At 51.2% G+C, this 16,676-nt stretch overlaps 1 long non-coding RNA gene across 1 annotated transcript; it reads left to right on the forward strand.

Moving 5' to 3' along the window:
- Positions 1-138: 138 nt before the first annotated feature.
- LOC109501037 lies at positions 139-16,383 on the forward strand. The gene is made up of 2 exons (XR_002743289.2): positions 139-1,883; positions 15,953-16,383. It is a non-coding gene; the product is annotated as an uncharacterized LOC109501037 (long non-coding RNA).
- Positions 16,384-16,676: the final 293 nt, after the last annotated feature.

Raw genomic sequence — 16,676 nt, forward strand, 5'->3', positions numbered from 1 at the left:
CGAATTATTTGATTGTGAAACCAGTGTCCGTGGAATTTAAAATAATTTAATATGAAACAATATCATTTGAAATGCTGGCCAGCCAAGGACCTGGGGGCAGTCGGGGTGGGGGGGGGGGGCTGGCCTCCTGTGGCCAGACACGTGGAACCCAGCCTCCGGGGATAACAACGAGCCACCGGTCAACAGGCAAGGTTGAGAGTCCAGTGCGTGGCAAGCCCCGACCGGGCCCGAGGCCTCCAGCCTGGGCCTCCCGTCCTCCCGGAGTTCACAGTGACGGACAAGCAAGATGCCAGCGATTTCCAAAGCAGTGCCGGAGAGCAGGGTGGGTGTGGCTAGGTGGCACACGGTCGTAGCCAAAAGGGAGGCCCAGGTGGCCCTCCCTGTATTGTGGGGAGGAACTGAGGACAACATCCTCCAAGCACAGACAGCAGGAGAGGGGTGTTCAGACTAGAAATGATGACCACTTGTGACCCCAGCTCTGCGTGACCTGGGGCCAGCAAGCTGCTCCCAAGCCTCTGTTTTGTCATCTGTGGAATGGGAACAATCCCGGCCCCCACTCCCCGGTGGCAGCGAGGATCAGATATCATTCCCGTGTGTTCCCCTGAAAGCTGGCGTGCCCGACGGACGGGGGCACTCCACGGAGAAGGTGTGATGTGGCTGGCACTGTCGACGGACGCCCACAGAGGTGAGGCGGGTGGGAGCCAGGTGCCCCGGACGCCTCTGTGGGCTGTGCACCCGGCTGACTCTGGACCCCAGCTGCGGCGGCCGTTGGCACTTTGCGGGAGGCTGGGGCGGGCAGGGCCCCGCAGATCCCGGAACAGCAGCGCCCCGCTTCCCTGCATCCCGCCTCGACGTAAACACGGTTGGGAACATTTCAGGACCGCGACAGCAAAAAAAACAAACCCGCGGAACCCAGACAACGAGCGCAAATGCTAACTTTCATGTCACATCCAGAAACCACGTGTTCATCGGGCCACCTGCGGGCTTGCGGCTCAGCGGGGAGGTGCAGGGTTGTTGTGTTTAGAAACCAAGCTAGGGGCACAGCTGCGGGCACCACCTCCCTCCGTCCTCCCAGACACGGCCCTTGAGGCCGCCTGGACGTCGGCGAGGGGATGGGCACCCATGCCTCTGGCTTTTAAGTCGCCTGGGAGTCAGTGGAGCGGAGGGGGAGGGTCCTGTCACTGCGGGCACCACCTTGGGCACCTCTCCGTGCTCAGCGGGGTCTGGCAAAGGCCTGAGGTCACCTGGCCAGTGAGTGGCAGACTTAGAACTCACGCCAGGACCCCTGACTCCCCCAGACACACTCTCTTCCCACTACCCCCGGCTGACCGGCCACCATCCTGCTCAGGCAAACCGACTACCTATGGGCTTGGGGAGGGCTCCAGATCCCTCCTACCCTTTGAGACAGCGATGCTGAGAAGTGTTATTTTTATTCGTCCCCAAGCCTTGCCAGATTACATTGTCAAGGCCAGCACTTTGGAGATATTCCCTTGGTTTCGCAATTCACGCAGTGACTAACACATGTTACATTTTGAAAACCTCTCTTGGTAAAAATTTAAGCTGACTTGTAAATACATAAAAGTCTCGATGTTAATGGGGTGCATGATTTCTCGGTGGCTGTTTTGTAATCCCAAGATTCCAAAGGGATGTGGAATTCTATAAAAATGGAGAACGAGAACCCTCCCAGAGCCGCCCTTTGGAACCATCACTACGGGCAGCGGAACAGCCCTTACATCTGTCCGTCGTTACAGAAGTTACAAAATCACTTCCCGTTTCCTGCCCCTGGCAGGGCAGGACACTTCCGGGGGGTGGTCCGAGCAGGGAGAGCAGAGAAGCCCGGAGCGGAGGATCGGGGTCCCTCCGCGGGGCAGGAGCGCACGCAGGTAAGTAGGGTGCGGGGCACCGCTTAGCTGAGCTGCCGAGATGTCAAGTCTCGCCGAGCAGGACTCCATCCCGGCCTCACGCCCCTCTGCAGCCTGGGCCACCCACACCCACGCTGTGCCCGTCACACCCACAGCCCCTGCTCCCACGTCCCGGCTCCCTCCCTCTGCACCCAGCGGAGCTGATTGCACCAGACCGATCCCCACCCGGGACAGTCCGCGCCTAGGCTGGACGGGCGGGTCTCTGTCCGAGCATCCGAACTAGGACGTGAAACAGCGGTGGGGCAGTTGGCACTGGGACAACGTGATCTTCCTGCCCGTGCCGGGACCGTGGGGCACGCTGGCTTTGGCGTGGGAAGGTGACGGGGAGAGGAGGAAGAGAGGAGAAAAGTCGAGAACGGTGAGGGAGAGGCCGCCCGCCGTGACAGGCTCCGTAAGGAGTGGGCCCAGGGCTGCCCCGGTGATGACGGGCTCAGCTCGGTGCCCAGAGCGTGGGCAGTGCCTCCCAGCCCCACCAGCACCTCCCTCGCACCGCCCATTTATTGCCCTAGAGGATAATGCTTATCAGCCTACAGTTACCCCACTTCTCATTTTGTTCCCCCGTTCCGTGTCGGTCTCCGCGCTGGACTGTAGACTCCGTGCCTTAAGTGGCCTGGCTGGCTGGCTCCCCGCCATATCAGCAGAGCCCGGCCCAGTGTCTGGGCCTAGCGGGCACTTCATGATCACTTGTTGAATTCACGCACCTCTGAGAGAACTGGGGAGCCGGCCTCCTCCACCGCACCCCCGTGGGTCGGTTTCACCCCTTCGAGAAGTCCAACCAGACACAAGAGCGGCTTCGCTCCTCCCGTGACCTCAGACAGGCAATACGGGGGTGGGGGAGGCGACTCCCTAATCAGCAGAACGCTCACCTGGGCCGTGCAAGGGCCAGGAAGCGGCCGCGAAAGTCGAGACACGTTGATGATGCAATAAACTCCAGGATGAACACTGGTCTTCTTCCAAGTTCGGGGCCATTCTGTCTGGGTTCCTCCGGGGCCCTCCCCACGTCCCACCCCACCCCCCCCCCCAAGCTGCCTGCCAAGCCCGGGGATTCGGGCCATCAAGACACCGTGTCCTTGAAGCTGTGGACCGCCCCCCCAGCCCAGGCCCTCGCGACCAGCATTCCGGTGACCTGGGCGTTTGCAACCCCATAAGCTAAAAAGCGTGTCCAGCCAAAGATAAAACGTCGAGAGGGTGCTTTCTGAAGAAACGTTCGAAGCCATGGAAGAACTCGGTTCGGGAGGTGCCAAACAGGCTGCTTTTTTGCGCTACCTAAGTGGGCTGGATGCAGTCCCAGCTCTCGAGACACACACGTGGGCGGGAAAAGGGGTAGGGGACAGACCCTGAGACGGTCACCGTGCGGTGCGATTGGGACACGTCACAAAAATGGCAGTGTGCCCCAGGCCCAGGACGGAAAGACCGGCTGTAAATGGGGGATCATCAAGGGGTCCCCAAAGGAAGGAAATTTCCATTGTCTCTTGTCATTTTAACTCGGCATCTCTAGAATACCTGTTATATTAGAGCCGGCTGGGTCCTTAATGGAATTACTCAGCCTTCGGTAACAACGAGCCTGTCTAGGTCATGTGGGGAAGCGCTTTTAAGTTATTCTTTTTTATTATGGCAACGACTCACAACGCTTGAAAAGACATTTTCCTTAATTCAATTACCAAGTGAGCTAAATGCATTTGCTGGAGATAATTAAGAATCTTTATAAATATAAAACAATTATCCCATCAAAATACAGTGCTCGGTGTTATTATTCAAGCTGGCTTTTCCATCAAGCGCCCTCCTTTCAAAGCCCAAAGCGCTGCAGGCCTGCCTTTGCTAATCTTCCCAGGGGAAGCTGCCGGTGTCCAGGCCGCATCGTCCTTCGAGCCTTTCACCACGACGCGGGCTTGGCCCCCCGTCTACGTCACCCCCTGGACCACGAACTGGACCGCGGCCGAAGCTCCGCCCGGCAGAGCAGGTTATCGAAAAGCGATACGGACCAGACAAGACAACCATGCAGAGTTCGTTGCCCAGCTCGGATGCTGGAACGGAGAGAGAACATCGGTGGGAAAACCAGGGAAATCCAAATCCAGTCTGGAGTCAAGTTAACAATGGACCGATGTCGGCTGGTTGGTAATGGCATCGTGCTGCAGCAACACACAGTGTTAGCCACAGGGAAACTGGCCGGGGGGTGCACGGGAACTCCGTACCGTCTCTGCAACTTCTCCATAAATCTGAAATTGTTCTACGATGGACAGTTTATTCGAAAAAACCAAGACCGCGGTGCGACCGACTGCATAAGCGGAAGGGCGGATCACTACTGCTCGGTATTTCCCATCTTTAGAAGCCTGTCTTGGGCGCCCCCCCCACCCCCAACTACAGGCAGGAACAGCAATGTTACGTCATGCGTGGGGGCTGGGAAAAGGGGAGTGCCCTTCAATGGAGTTGTGTTTGATGTCAGATGCCCCAGACGCACCAGTCACACGCCTTTCCTAGACCTCCCGAGGACCTGGGCGGGCTCTGGGGGAGCCAGGCCGAGTTAAAATCCCTCCGAGCTGCGTTGTGACTTTCGTGGCCACACCATAATAATATCCATATTTAAAGTTTTCTTCGGGGCGCCTGGGCGACTCAGCGTCCGACTTCAGCTCAGGTCACGATCTCATGGTCCGCGAGTTCGGGCCCCGCGTCGGGCTCTGTGCTGACAGCTCGGAGCCTGGAGCCTGCTTCTTTGGATTCTGTGTCTCCCTTTTTCTCTGCCCCTCCCCCACTCACGTTCTGCCTCTCTGTCTCTGTCTCTCTCAAAAATAAACATTTAAAAAAATAATAAAAATAATATAAAATTTTTTTCTTTTATAAACCTTCAAATACTTCGCCATGTTTCAGCTTTAAGCAAAATCCAATAGATGTGCACGAGCCCCTAAGAGAATGGTGTTGGGACAGACATTGTCGCGCCGTGCCCGCCGCACCTAACGGAGAAGCAGGGTCCCCAGGCCACACTTCCCAGCTAAGTGACCTGGAACAACTCACTTAACCAGAGCACCTTCGATCCCTCGTGCGGGCACCGGGGGTAATGAGGGCTGCTGTGCGGGCTTTGATGAGGACGCCCTGAGTTCATTGGTGTGACAGCGCTAACGCGAGCCCGGCCCCCAGCGGGAGATCGATAAGGAAAAGCCGGCTTCTGTGAAACATCCTAGCCATCTGAGCAAGACAACAGTATTTCCATCTTCTAAACGTTCCCAAGAGAGCCTCGGCGGGAGTCTGCCAACATGACCTCTTGATTACCCTCCGCAAGTGCTCTTGTTACCTGAAACTGGAAGTACTTGAAAGGCATCCGGCCCCCACCACCTCGCCCTGAGCGCTCTGCACCCCCTGGCCCCCCACCTACCACCCGAGGCGTGCACGCTGGGTGTCCCCGGACGGCCGCCTCCCGGCCCTTTCTGGATCTCATTCTCCTAGCCGGGGGCTCAGGTTCCCTCACTGCACTAAACACAAGGGAGGGTGTTTACGAACGGGATCTGACCCAAGTCCAGGCTCAACCCAGAATTTCCCTGTTTGCTTTTGCTTCTCCTGGGTGCACTGGCGGGACGGCCCGGGGACTCGAGCCATCGCGATGACAGTCTCGGTGTGGGCGTCAGGGCTGACCTCCCAGTCCTCCGGGCCGCTTCTGCTGAGGGCTCAGACAGGCTTGTCGTGTTAGGTAACTGCCAGGGCTGAGCCTGCAGGAGAGACTCCGTCCCTGGCGCTCCTGCGAGTGTTTTCCCGGTTTGTTTAGCTTGGGAAGTTAGGCAAGAGCAGGTAGAAAAACTCTGGGTCAAACACGAGCCGTTGCAAGAAACTGACTCACGCTTTACCAACAGCATTATTCATCCTCTTTCCTCTAGCGGGCTATTCACGTATTCATTTATTCGGCAAATATTTATGGAGCGGCCAACATGTGTCTCTGGGTCCACTCACACCCCAACCTCACATCCTTACAGACCCGGTCAAAGGTTGCCCCCTCCGGGAAGCCCGCGCCGGGACTCTTTGCCAGACACCATCCCTCTCCATCCCAAGGAAGGTCAGCGGAAGGAGCTGGCCGTGGGGGTCAGACGGGCCAGCTGAGAAGCAAGGCTCCAGGACCCCCCCCCATGTGTGTCCCCGGGCAGGTTACTGAAGCTTTCTGCCTCTTTCCTCATCTATAGCGTAATATGAATACTTACCTCCTACAATGAATGCCTGGGGATGCTACATAAAAGGCAGTAAACGTCGTTTGCAAAATGCAACTTAGCTTGTGGAAAGAAGAGGGGTGGGGCGCCTGGGTGGCTCAGTCCGTTAAGCCCCCAACTTCAGCTCAGGTCGTGATCTCACCGTTCGTGAGTTCGAGCCCCGCGTCGGGCTCTGCGCTGACAGCTCAGAGCTAGTTCCCCCCCTCCCCGATTCAGTGTTCCTCCCTTCAGACACAGATGAACAGGTTCCCTGCCCCTTCTTAATTAGCCTGTCCTTGTGACTGGTTCTGGCCAAAAGGTGCTGAGAAAGAGAGATGTGAGCCGCTTCTAGACTAAAGCAATCAACAGCCCATGCCAGACTCTCCAGGGCCGTCTCTCCTCCCAGTCCCTCGGTGCCCATGGATGCCGTGCACCCAGATAGCAGAGCTGTGTTGAGATTGAGGAAACCTGGATCATTGAGTTACTCTGTGGCAGAGAGTTGCCTGGAGAGTTGCTCAGATTCCCTGCAAACTTTGTAAGAGCTTCAAGAACAAGAAATAAGTCTCTGTTAGGTTGAACCAGTAAGAGGGACTATTTGTTACTGAAACAGAACATAGGCTACCCCGACTAATACACCTGGCAAAAAGAGATAGCAAGCAGGGGAACAAGGTAACTTGTTCATCACTATTGGGGCCTAGGCGGAGAAAACTAATCTCTTCTGAGAATTCATATCCACAGTCCTTACTTCACAAGAGTTGGGGGTGGGGGGTTGGATTTACACCATCTTTGTGATCCAGGAAATCCCAAACTGTAAAATCAACTTAAAGATATTTCTGATAAGGTCCAGTTAGTGGAAACAAACTCAAATCCCCCTCAACCTGACCTCATAGGATTCCCACAAATACAGACCCACTGAACAGGAAATCACAATCCCAAGTTAGAACCCCCAAATTCAACAAATAAATGCAATTACTGAGTAGGAAACTTAAATAAACTTTTTCTTAGTGTTTCAAGAACTGAAATCAAGAAACCGAACAATGGGCAGTTAGCAAAGTACTTTCAAAAAAGACCAAATAAACTTGAAAAAGAACCAAAACAACTGGCTATGAAAATCTTATTAATAATACTAAGCCCTCAGGGCGCCTGGGTGGCTTAGTCAGTTAAGTGTCTGATTTCGGCTCAGGTCACGATCTCACGGTTCATGGGTTCGGGCCCCACGTCAGGCTCTGTGCTGACAGCTCGGAGCCTGGAGCCTGCTTTGGATTCTGTGTCTCCTTCTCTTTCTACCCTTCCCCCACTTGTGCTCTGTCTCTCCCTGTCTCTCAAAACCAAATAAATGTTTTTCAAAAAAGTATTAAAGAAAAGAAAAGAGCATGCAGAAAGATCTCAGGTATGTGTGTGGTGGGAGAGGTTGGGGCAGAGTGTAGTAGCTACTAAAATGGGAGGGAAGGTCTCACCGAGAGGGTGAAAGCTGGGCAAAGACTTGAAGTAAGGGAGGGAGTGAGCAGAACAGAGTATGGAGGGAGAGCAAGCCAGGCAGGGCGAACAACTAGCGGATTAGTCATTTGCGTATCTTCTTCCGTGGAGTAGCTGCTCAAAGCTTTTTCTGATGAGGCACTGTTTGTCTTATCCTAGAGTTGCAAAAATGTTCTTATTTATTCTGATAAAGTCCTTCATCATGTGGGCGTATTGCAAACCTGTGCTCGCAGGCTGTGGTTCATCTGTCCGTTTTCTTAACAGGTCCCTTGAAATACAGATGCTGTGCATTTTGATGACCACCATTTGGCCAAGTTTCACTTTTATGTTTTTGGTTGTTTGGGTCTTATTAAGAAACCTTCGCCTACCCCAAGGTCACAAATATTTTTTCTAGTTTTTCTAGAAGTGTTATATTTTTTGGCCTTTATGTTTAGGACTGTGATCCCTTTCAAGTTAATTTTTGTGTATGATGTGAGGTAGGGGTTGAGGTTTATATTTTTTATATACGGATATCCCACTGTTGCACCAACATTTGTGTTAAAGATTTTGCTTTTCTCAGTGATTTACCTTGGCCCTTCTTTAAAAAATCAATTGGTCATATATACATGGATCCATTTCTGGGTTCTCTATTCTATTCCATTGATCTAGATATCTATCCTTAGGTCAATATCATACTATTGCTTTAAAATAGGTCTTAAAATTCAGTAGTCTAAATCCTCCCACTTTGTTCTTTTTAGAAAATTGCTTTGGCTATTCTAGGTCTTTTGCACTTCCATTTAAATTTTAGGATCACCTTGTCAATTTCTACAAAAAAGACAGGCTGTAATTATAATTGGGATTATGTTGAATCTATAGCTCATTGAAGACAGGATTGAGGGGCATCTGGGTGGCTCAGTCAGTTGAGTGTCAGACTCTTGATTTCAGCTCGGGTCATGATCCCAGGGTCATGGGATCAAGCCCTGCATTGGGCTCTGTGCTGAGCATGAAGCCTACTTAGGATTCTCTCTCTTTCCCCCACCTCTGCCCCTCTCCCCTGCTCTCTCTCGCTCAAATTAAAAAAAAAAAAAAAAAAGACAGAATTGAAATCTAATAATATTGAGTCTTTGGATGCATGAACATGGTATATCTCTTTATTTCTTTGTGCCACGTTTAATCTCTCCCAGGACTGCTTTATAAATTTTGGCATACAGTCTTGTATATATTTTGTGAAGTAAATCCCTAGGCATTTCATACATTTTATGCTATTGTAAATGGTATTATTTTTAAGCTTTTTAATTTTGAGATAATTTTAAAATATCAGAAGAGTTGCTAAAAGAGTACAGCGAGTTGCCACATAACCTTCACTCACCTTCCCTTAATGTTAATACCTAAATCATGGTACAATTTTGAAAACTGAGACATTAACATTGGTATGATACTCTTTACTAAACTACAGACTGTGTTTAGATTTTACCAATTTTTCCACTAGTGTTCTTTTTGACTCCAAGATCCCACATCATATTTACTTGACACATCTCCTTAGTCTCCTACAATCTGTGACAGTTGTTCAGTATTCCTGTCTTTCATCACTTGACACTTTTGAAGAGTAATGGTTAGGTGTTTTGTAGACTGCCCCTCAAGCTAGCTTTGTCTGATGTTTCCCCATGATTATTTGAGGTTAAGCATTATCAAGAAGAACATCACTGGGGTGATATGCATCATAGTGGGTAGTTCATAATCACTTGGAGATTCCTGCGTGGTATTATACTATTTTTTCTTTTCATTAGTAAGTTTGGGGTGGGAGACACTTTGAGACTAAGCAAATACTCTGTTTCTTCTTAAACTTTTGCCCGCTAATTTTAACATCCACTAGTGCATCTTGCCTCCGTCACTTCTGTGGAATTATAACGGTGATTCTTCTGTTACCCTCATTCTTTTGACAGTTAGCTGGAATTCTCTAAGTTCTTGCTCCCTTTCTCCCATGTATGCGGTTATCCCATTATTAATTTTATCAGCATGGACTAACAGACATTTACTTTATTCTTTGAATTATACTTCAGAATTGCCATTGTTTATTCCACTGCTTAAATTGTTCTAGCTTTGGCCATTGGAAGCTCTCTCAGATTGGCTCCAATAGCTTTTCAACATTCCCCCATCCTTTTGCTTTTTACATGATTATATAATGTCATCACATTCATATGATTGGCATTTGATTATATGATTCATTTGTAGTAAAGTACTTTTTCAATTTTGATTACCCAATGTTCTTTGCTAGTTTATAGTATATATACCGTCTGTATACTATATATATTCATATATATATGCTACATATAAACACGCAATTGACTTTTGTATATTAAAAATAGGTTTCTTTTATTTTTTCAGAGAGAGAGAGAGAGAGAGAGAGAGAGCACATGCTCAAGTGGGGCAGAGGGAAGCAAAGAGAGAATCCCAAGCAGTTCCCACTCCCAGCACAGAGCTGGATCCCACAACCCTGAGATCATGACCTGGGCTGAAACCAAGAGTGGGGCACTTGATCAACTGAGCCACCCAGGTGCCCCTAAAATGGGTTTCTTGTAGGCAACATATAGTTGGGCCTTGTTTTTGTATCCAGTGTCACAATCTCTGCCTTTTATTGGAGTATTTAGACCTTTATGGTTTAGACGTTTACCTCATACAATTATCAGCATCGCTGGGTTTAATTCTAGCATATTTGTGTCTGTTTTCTATTTGTCCCATCGGTTCCTTTTTCCCTTTCTTCTTCCTTCTTTGGGATTAATTTTCATTCTATCTTCCCCACTAATATCTAATAAACTATATCTCTTCGTTCTAATTTTTAGGAGTTGCTCCGGGATTCAAAATATGCATATTTAACTTCTCAGAGTCTAGTTCCAAATGTTACACAAGGTCACGTGTGACACAAGTATCCTGAAGCAACATGCTTCATTCCAACTCTCCTGTCCATTGTGCTATGGTTGCCATAGATTATAGTTTTCTCTTTTTTTTTTTTTTTATGTTTATTTATCTTTGAGAGAGAGAGAGACAGAGCGTGAGCGGGGAAGGGAAGAGAGAGGGAGACAGAATCCAAAGCAGGCTCCAGGCTCCCAGCTGTCAGCACAGAGCCCGACACGGGGCTCGAACCCACAAACCTGGAGATCATGACCTGAGCCGAAGTTGGATGTTTAACCGACTGAGCCACCCAGGAGCCCCACTTCTACTTCTCAATATGCAAAATGTTACCTTGTTGATATTTGGTATTAAGTAGGCAATTGTCTCTTAAGGAAATTAAAAGTTGAGAACTATTTCAATAACTTTTTTAAATACATATAGCAGAATAATGTGAAAGATTTCATGGACAATAGCAATTTATGCCCCATATATGTTTTCATATGTTTATGTTTAATACACAAAATGTGTAGAAGGATCCACACCAAACATTATTTCCTTTGGGGAACAGGTCAGAAGGGTTTATTTTTATTAAGGTTCTATTTGTATTTGGATGGAATGAGAATATATGACACCTATAATGTCAATATATTTAATCAAGTTTTTATTTTATTTTTAATAACACTTATGAGCCACCAGAATGCCACAAACATAACTGCAAACAATTACTCTTAGAGTGGGCTTTTGTTTGTTAAAAAAAATTTTTTTTACATTTACCTATGTATGTTCCAATTCCATTTCCAATACTCTTCACCACTTTTTGTAAATCCGGCTTTCCACCTGACATCATTTTCTTTCTTCTTGAAGAACTTTCTTTCACATGTCTTGTCGTGCCATTCTGTTGGTGTCTTAAAAACGATATTGCCTTCATTTTTGAAAGATATTTTTGCAGAGTAATAGAAGATTAACGGCTTCTTTCACTATTTTAAAGACGTCACCCCGTTGACTCCTGGCTTGCATTGTTTCCAAAAAGAATACCGCTGTCATTTTTGTATTGTCCCCTCTGCATGTCTCATTCTTCTCTGGCTGCTTTTGGGATTTTCTCTCTAACTCTGTTTTCTGAAAATTCACCGTGATGTGTGTTGGTGTGGCTCTCTTTGTATTTATCCTACTTGGGACTTATTGAACTTGTCGGATTTGCAGAGTTAGAGTTCCCGTCAAATTTGGACGTGGTGTCTCAGCTGGGCCTCCTGGAAAGAGCACTTCTGTCATTGAGTAGAAGAGCCAACTGGTATGTTTTACCGAGCTGGATAACCACGCTGCTCAGAATGCTGTCCAGGAGCCTGATCAGGTGGTTCAGGCTCAGTGTTAATGGTGCTGTGGTTGGGATGGAGTCAGGTGAGACGCTGTGAGGTCCTCTCCATTACTTGGAGAGTTAGGACAGCATTGCCACTGCCTCTGGGCACAGTTGTGGTGATGGCTACGCCACACGGTGGCCCGGATGCAGGAAGCAACATGAGTCCTTTGGAAAAGAGGTGCGGTTTGAGCTTGGGGAACGGGTGTCTCAATCAGACCCATCTTCCCTGGATGCTGTGGACACACCATGGCCACACGGGCAGGAGAAAGCTCAGCACGTGGGAGGAAGAGTCTGCGTTGTCTCTGGGGTCTCCCTCCCCATGGAAGCTAGATCTGTTGGTGCACACAAGCGCCTCCCTGACAAGCTAGCATTGCCAAGCACTTGGCTTCTCCCGGTCACCTCGGTGTCCATTCCCAACACTACATTTGCTGCTGCGCATTTCCCTCTCCCAAGCGGCCCAAATGTGGAACTCAACCCCTTGTCTTTCCATAAGAAACCACATATGGACGGCCCGTGTCTGAGCGCAGTCTCTACCGAAGGTTGGAGGGGAGGGGCTCTTCCATCATGGCCATGAGGACACCAGGACTCAGACCTTCCTCGGCCCTTCCCGTCCCCCTTCCTGCCAGACCCCCGGAACCCCGCACTCTCTTCCTTGCCTGGAGTTCCCCCGCCTTGAGGGTCACCCTCCCCTCCAAGGGACTTACCCAAGAATTTTCCTCCCCAAAGACACAGAGCTGGAAGGCAGGTGAGCAAAGAGGAACTCCCCCCAGGTGCAGAATTGAAGGAGGCACCAAAAATTCCGTGATGAAGACAAGCCACCTTTCGTGTGATATTTTTAAAGTCGAACGTGACGCAAATACAACCCAACCACCAAACAATAAGCCGCCCGATTCAAAAACGGGCAAAGGACTTGAACAGACAGTGCCGCAAAGAAGTTACAGAAATGACCGAACAGCCCCTGAAAAGATGCTCAGCCTCATTAGTCGTCAGGGAAAGTGCAAAGCAAAGTCAGTAAGATACCACTGCACAACCACTGGGATGGATAGAAGAAAACAGTCACTTAAAAATGGAGAATAACAAATGTTGGCGAGGATGTGGAGGAACCGGAAGCCACTACACCACCGGTGGGCATGCAAAATGGTGCAAAACGGTGGTTCCTTGAAAAACTAAACATAAAGGGGCGCCTGCGTGGTTGAGCCAGTGAGCGCCTGACTCTTGGTTTCAGCACAAGTCATGATCTCGTGGTTCATGGGATTGAGTCCCGAGGTGGAATTCTCTCTCTCTCTCTCTCCCTCTCTCTCTCTGGCCTTTCCCCGCTCATGCTCTCTGTCTCTCTCTCAAAATAAATACTTTTTTAAAAATAATTAAACATAGAATTGTCCTATAATCCAGGAGTTCCACTTCTGAGGATATACTCAAAATAATTGAGGGGGGAGGGGGGAAAAGCAACCTTAAATGCCCATATTCACAGCAGCACTATTCACAAGAGACAAAGTGCAAATCAACCCAAGCTTCCCTCAGGCAGATGAATGGATACACGAGATGGAATATTATGCAGTCATAAAAAGGAGGGAGTTCCAACACCTGCTACACATGGATGACCCTGGAGGACGTCATGCTAAGTGACACAGGCAGTCACAAAAGAACATCGTGTGACTCCATTCACACAAGGTGTCTAGAGTACGCAAATTCGTGAAGACGGAAAGCAGCATGGGGGGGCCAGGGTCCGGGGAGGGGCAAAGGGGAGTTAGTGTTTTGAAAAATGTGAAAGTTCTGGGGATGGATGGTACTTGGGGTGCCCGGGTGGCTCAGTCGGTTGAGCGTCCGACTTCGGCTCAGGTCATGATCTCGCGGTTCGTGGGTTCGAGCCCCGCGTCGGGCTCTGTACGGACAGCTCGGAGCCTGGAGCCTGCTTCGGATTCTGTGTCTCCCTCTCTCTCCGCCCCTTTCCCGCTCACTCTGTTTCTCTCTCTCTCTCTCCCTCTCAAAAATAAATAAACACTAGGGGCGCCTGGGTGGCTCAGTCGATTGAGTGCCCAACTTCGGCTCAGGTCATGATCTCATGGCTCGTGGGTTCGAGCCCCGTGTCAGGCTCTGTGCGGACAGCTCGGAGCCTGGAGCCTGTTTCAGATTCTGTGTCTCCCCCTCTCTCCGCCCCTCCTCCACTTGTGCTCTTTCTCTTGCTCAAACAAAAATAAATAAATAATCATTAAAATTTCTTTAAGGAAATATTAATATATTTTACCACAATTAAAAACAAAGTAACAAACAAACACACCGACGGCCTGCGCTCTGGGTTCCTGGCTCTCCGCGGTAGCCGCGCGGGACAAGCATCCAGGAGGGGCTTCCTCCTCCTCTGCCCTCTCAGCTCCGTGGACCAAAGTCCCCATTTCATCTGGCCGCGGGCCACTGCTTGTACAACAACAAAGGTAAATATTTTCTACCTTGACTCGGTAGAGTAGAAACAGAAGAGATCCAGTTCGATTTTTAGAGTCACTGTGTTTTGTTCCCCGAACGCGTTTCCTAACCTTTATATTGTCAATGCTCCTTGATCCAGAAGGCACACAGGGGACCACTCCCCAAGCCTCCTCCGTGACACGCCCTGGTCACCAATCGGCCGGGACTGAGAGCCGCCCGCCTCGGGCCTGCTGTGACAGTGAGCTTCCTGCCCGCCGTCCTCACGATGCAGGCGGAGTCTCGGGGCTGAATGTGCCTAAGTCACACAGCTGAGCAACGCTGCATGAGCCCAGAGCGTCCAGGTGACTTTGCCCAAAGACACACGGCTGGCCGGAACTTTGGCTTTGGGCTCTGGCCCCTCCCCCACCACCCCTCCACCCACCAGACATGTCCTTGTGCATCTTTTTTTTTTAATTTTCTTCATGTTTATTCAGTTTTGAGAGACAGAGCGTGAGCGGGGGAGGGGTGGAGAGAGAGGGAGATGCCGAATCCGAAGCAGGTTCCAGCTGTCAGCACAGAGCCCGACGTGGGGCTCAAACCCGTGGATCGGGAGATCCTGACCCGAGCCGAAGTCGGACGCCCAATCGGCTGAACCCCCCGGGGGCCCCCAGTCCTTGTGCCTCTTAACAACAGCCTCGGATCTAGTTCAAGCCCATCTCCCTGCAAGGCTCCCCAGCACCACGACCGCCAATGCACACAAGCAGGAGGCCAGGGCCTCAGCCGGTGCAGGCCGGCCTGGGCTCTCGGGGCCTGTCTCCTCCTGCGCCTGAGGCTGGGGGCCCTCCCGGCGGGGCAGAACCCCCCGATAAGGAGGCTGGCGTGGCCCGAGATGCCCGTGCCGAGCCTGGGGTGGCGCCGGGGGCAGCGCGCATTCCTGGGCCCGGCCTTCGCAGTGTCGGCCCTCCTTTCCCACAAGGCCCCGCGTCTCTGCTTGGTATGCGACAGGGGTCCCTGCCAGGGTCCCGCTGCCTTCCCAGGCCATTCAAGTCAACTCCAGCAAAGGCTTTTTGTTGTTATTACCACCCTCCGCCATTAGCAGGGACAGTTTTTGTCTTCCCAAATGGGAAAGTATCTTTTACTTTTCTCTTTTGACATTGACTATTTGGCCCAAAGCAGGGACCAATTAAACTAATTAATCCCTAGGCACCTTGCCGACCGAGAGACCAGGCTCTTGTTCCAGAGGGAGCAAGCGGGCTCTCATATCGTGCGGCTCTGACCTTTGGGCCCGTCAGCAACCCGGAGACCCCAGGCTCTAGCCCGCCCCCCACCCCAGGCCTCCGGGGATTCACGTCCTGAGGCTTCCCGCCCCCCCTCAACCCCGACCTGCCCACACAGGGGGCATCAGGCCCCCCTGGGGGGCCAGACTGCAGCTCCCAGGGGGACCGCTTTCCGCTTCCATATGCAATTAGCACTTTCTCTTAGAGGGGGAATGCAGAACCCCAAATTCAGAAAGAGCCCCATCAGCTGAAAGGAGGGGCTCTCAAGGTGGGGCTCGGAGGTCCTTGGGGGCCTCTGGCGGGGGCGGGGGGGGGGGCGCCTGTGCTTCAGGGCCGCCCAGCTCCTGCTGAACCGGTCCCTCGTCAGATGCATTTTCTTCACGGACAACAGCAGAATTTCTTTGGCTCTCTGGCAGGGAGCAGCTGTCCACGCTGTTTATTCAGATACCATTCTGGCAATATTCACAAGGTTGTTTTTTCTCTTCCCCGCAGGCTCTGAAACCATCCATAGGGCAGTTGGACGCGCTGTCTACACATGGCTCTCCCGAGTGGCATCTTCCAAGAGCCCTTTGCCGCTCCGGGCCCCTCCCCCGCCGCCTCCCACCCCTGCGAACAGGCCTGTTTCTGAGAGCACTGAAGACGGGAAACACGCGATCTCGAATGTGTCTCTTGCACGGTCACACATTTTTTTCGTTGTGCGTCTTGGCTGATCCATGATTTAAGATCCCCAGCAACTGTTTCCAGGTCGGTTTTCAAAGTGTTTTTGCACCTTTGACCCCCCCCAACCCCCGCCGCCCCCCCACCCCACTCCTCCCAGCCCTCACTCACCCCGCCCTGAGAAAAAAGACCAGAGGGCCCTGGCCAGGGGCGTGAAGCACGTCTCTGAGAGCATTTATTTTTTCAGTAAAAGTTTCATGGTTTTGCCTCTGGTTTCCCCTTGCTGCTCGGAGCCCTAGGCTTGCAGACCCAAGATTTGTTCCGCGGCCTTGCACACACGGGTACATCCTGACAAGCACCGGGTTCCAGAACTTTGCACAACACTGTGACCACAAGCACTCAGGATATGTGAGGCCGTGTCTCCCCGTTGTCTCCCGACACCCGGTCGTTTCCTGGCCCAGAGGCACCACCAGGGGTCCGCACCCTGCCCCCGTTCGGTGTCTCTCCCTCCAGACTAAGTACAGACCCCACACAGGGTGCTCGGGCCCCCAGCCCTCCC

The sequence above is a fragment of the Felis catus genome, chromosome B3 (assembly GCF_018350175.1).
Source record: "Felis catus isolate Fca126 chromosome B3, F.catus_Fca126_mat1.0, whole genome shotgun sequence".
NCBI classification, from domain to species: Eukaryota; Metazoa; Chordata; class Mammalia; order Carnivora; family Felidae; genus Felis; species Felis catus.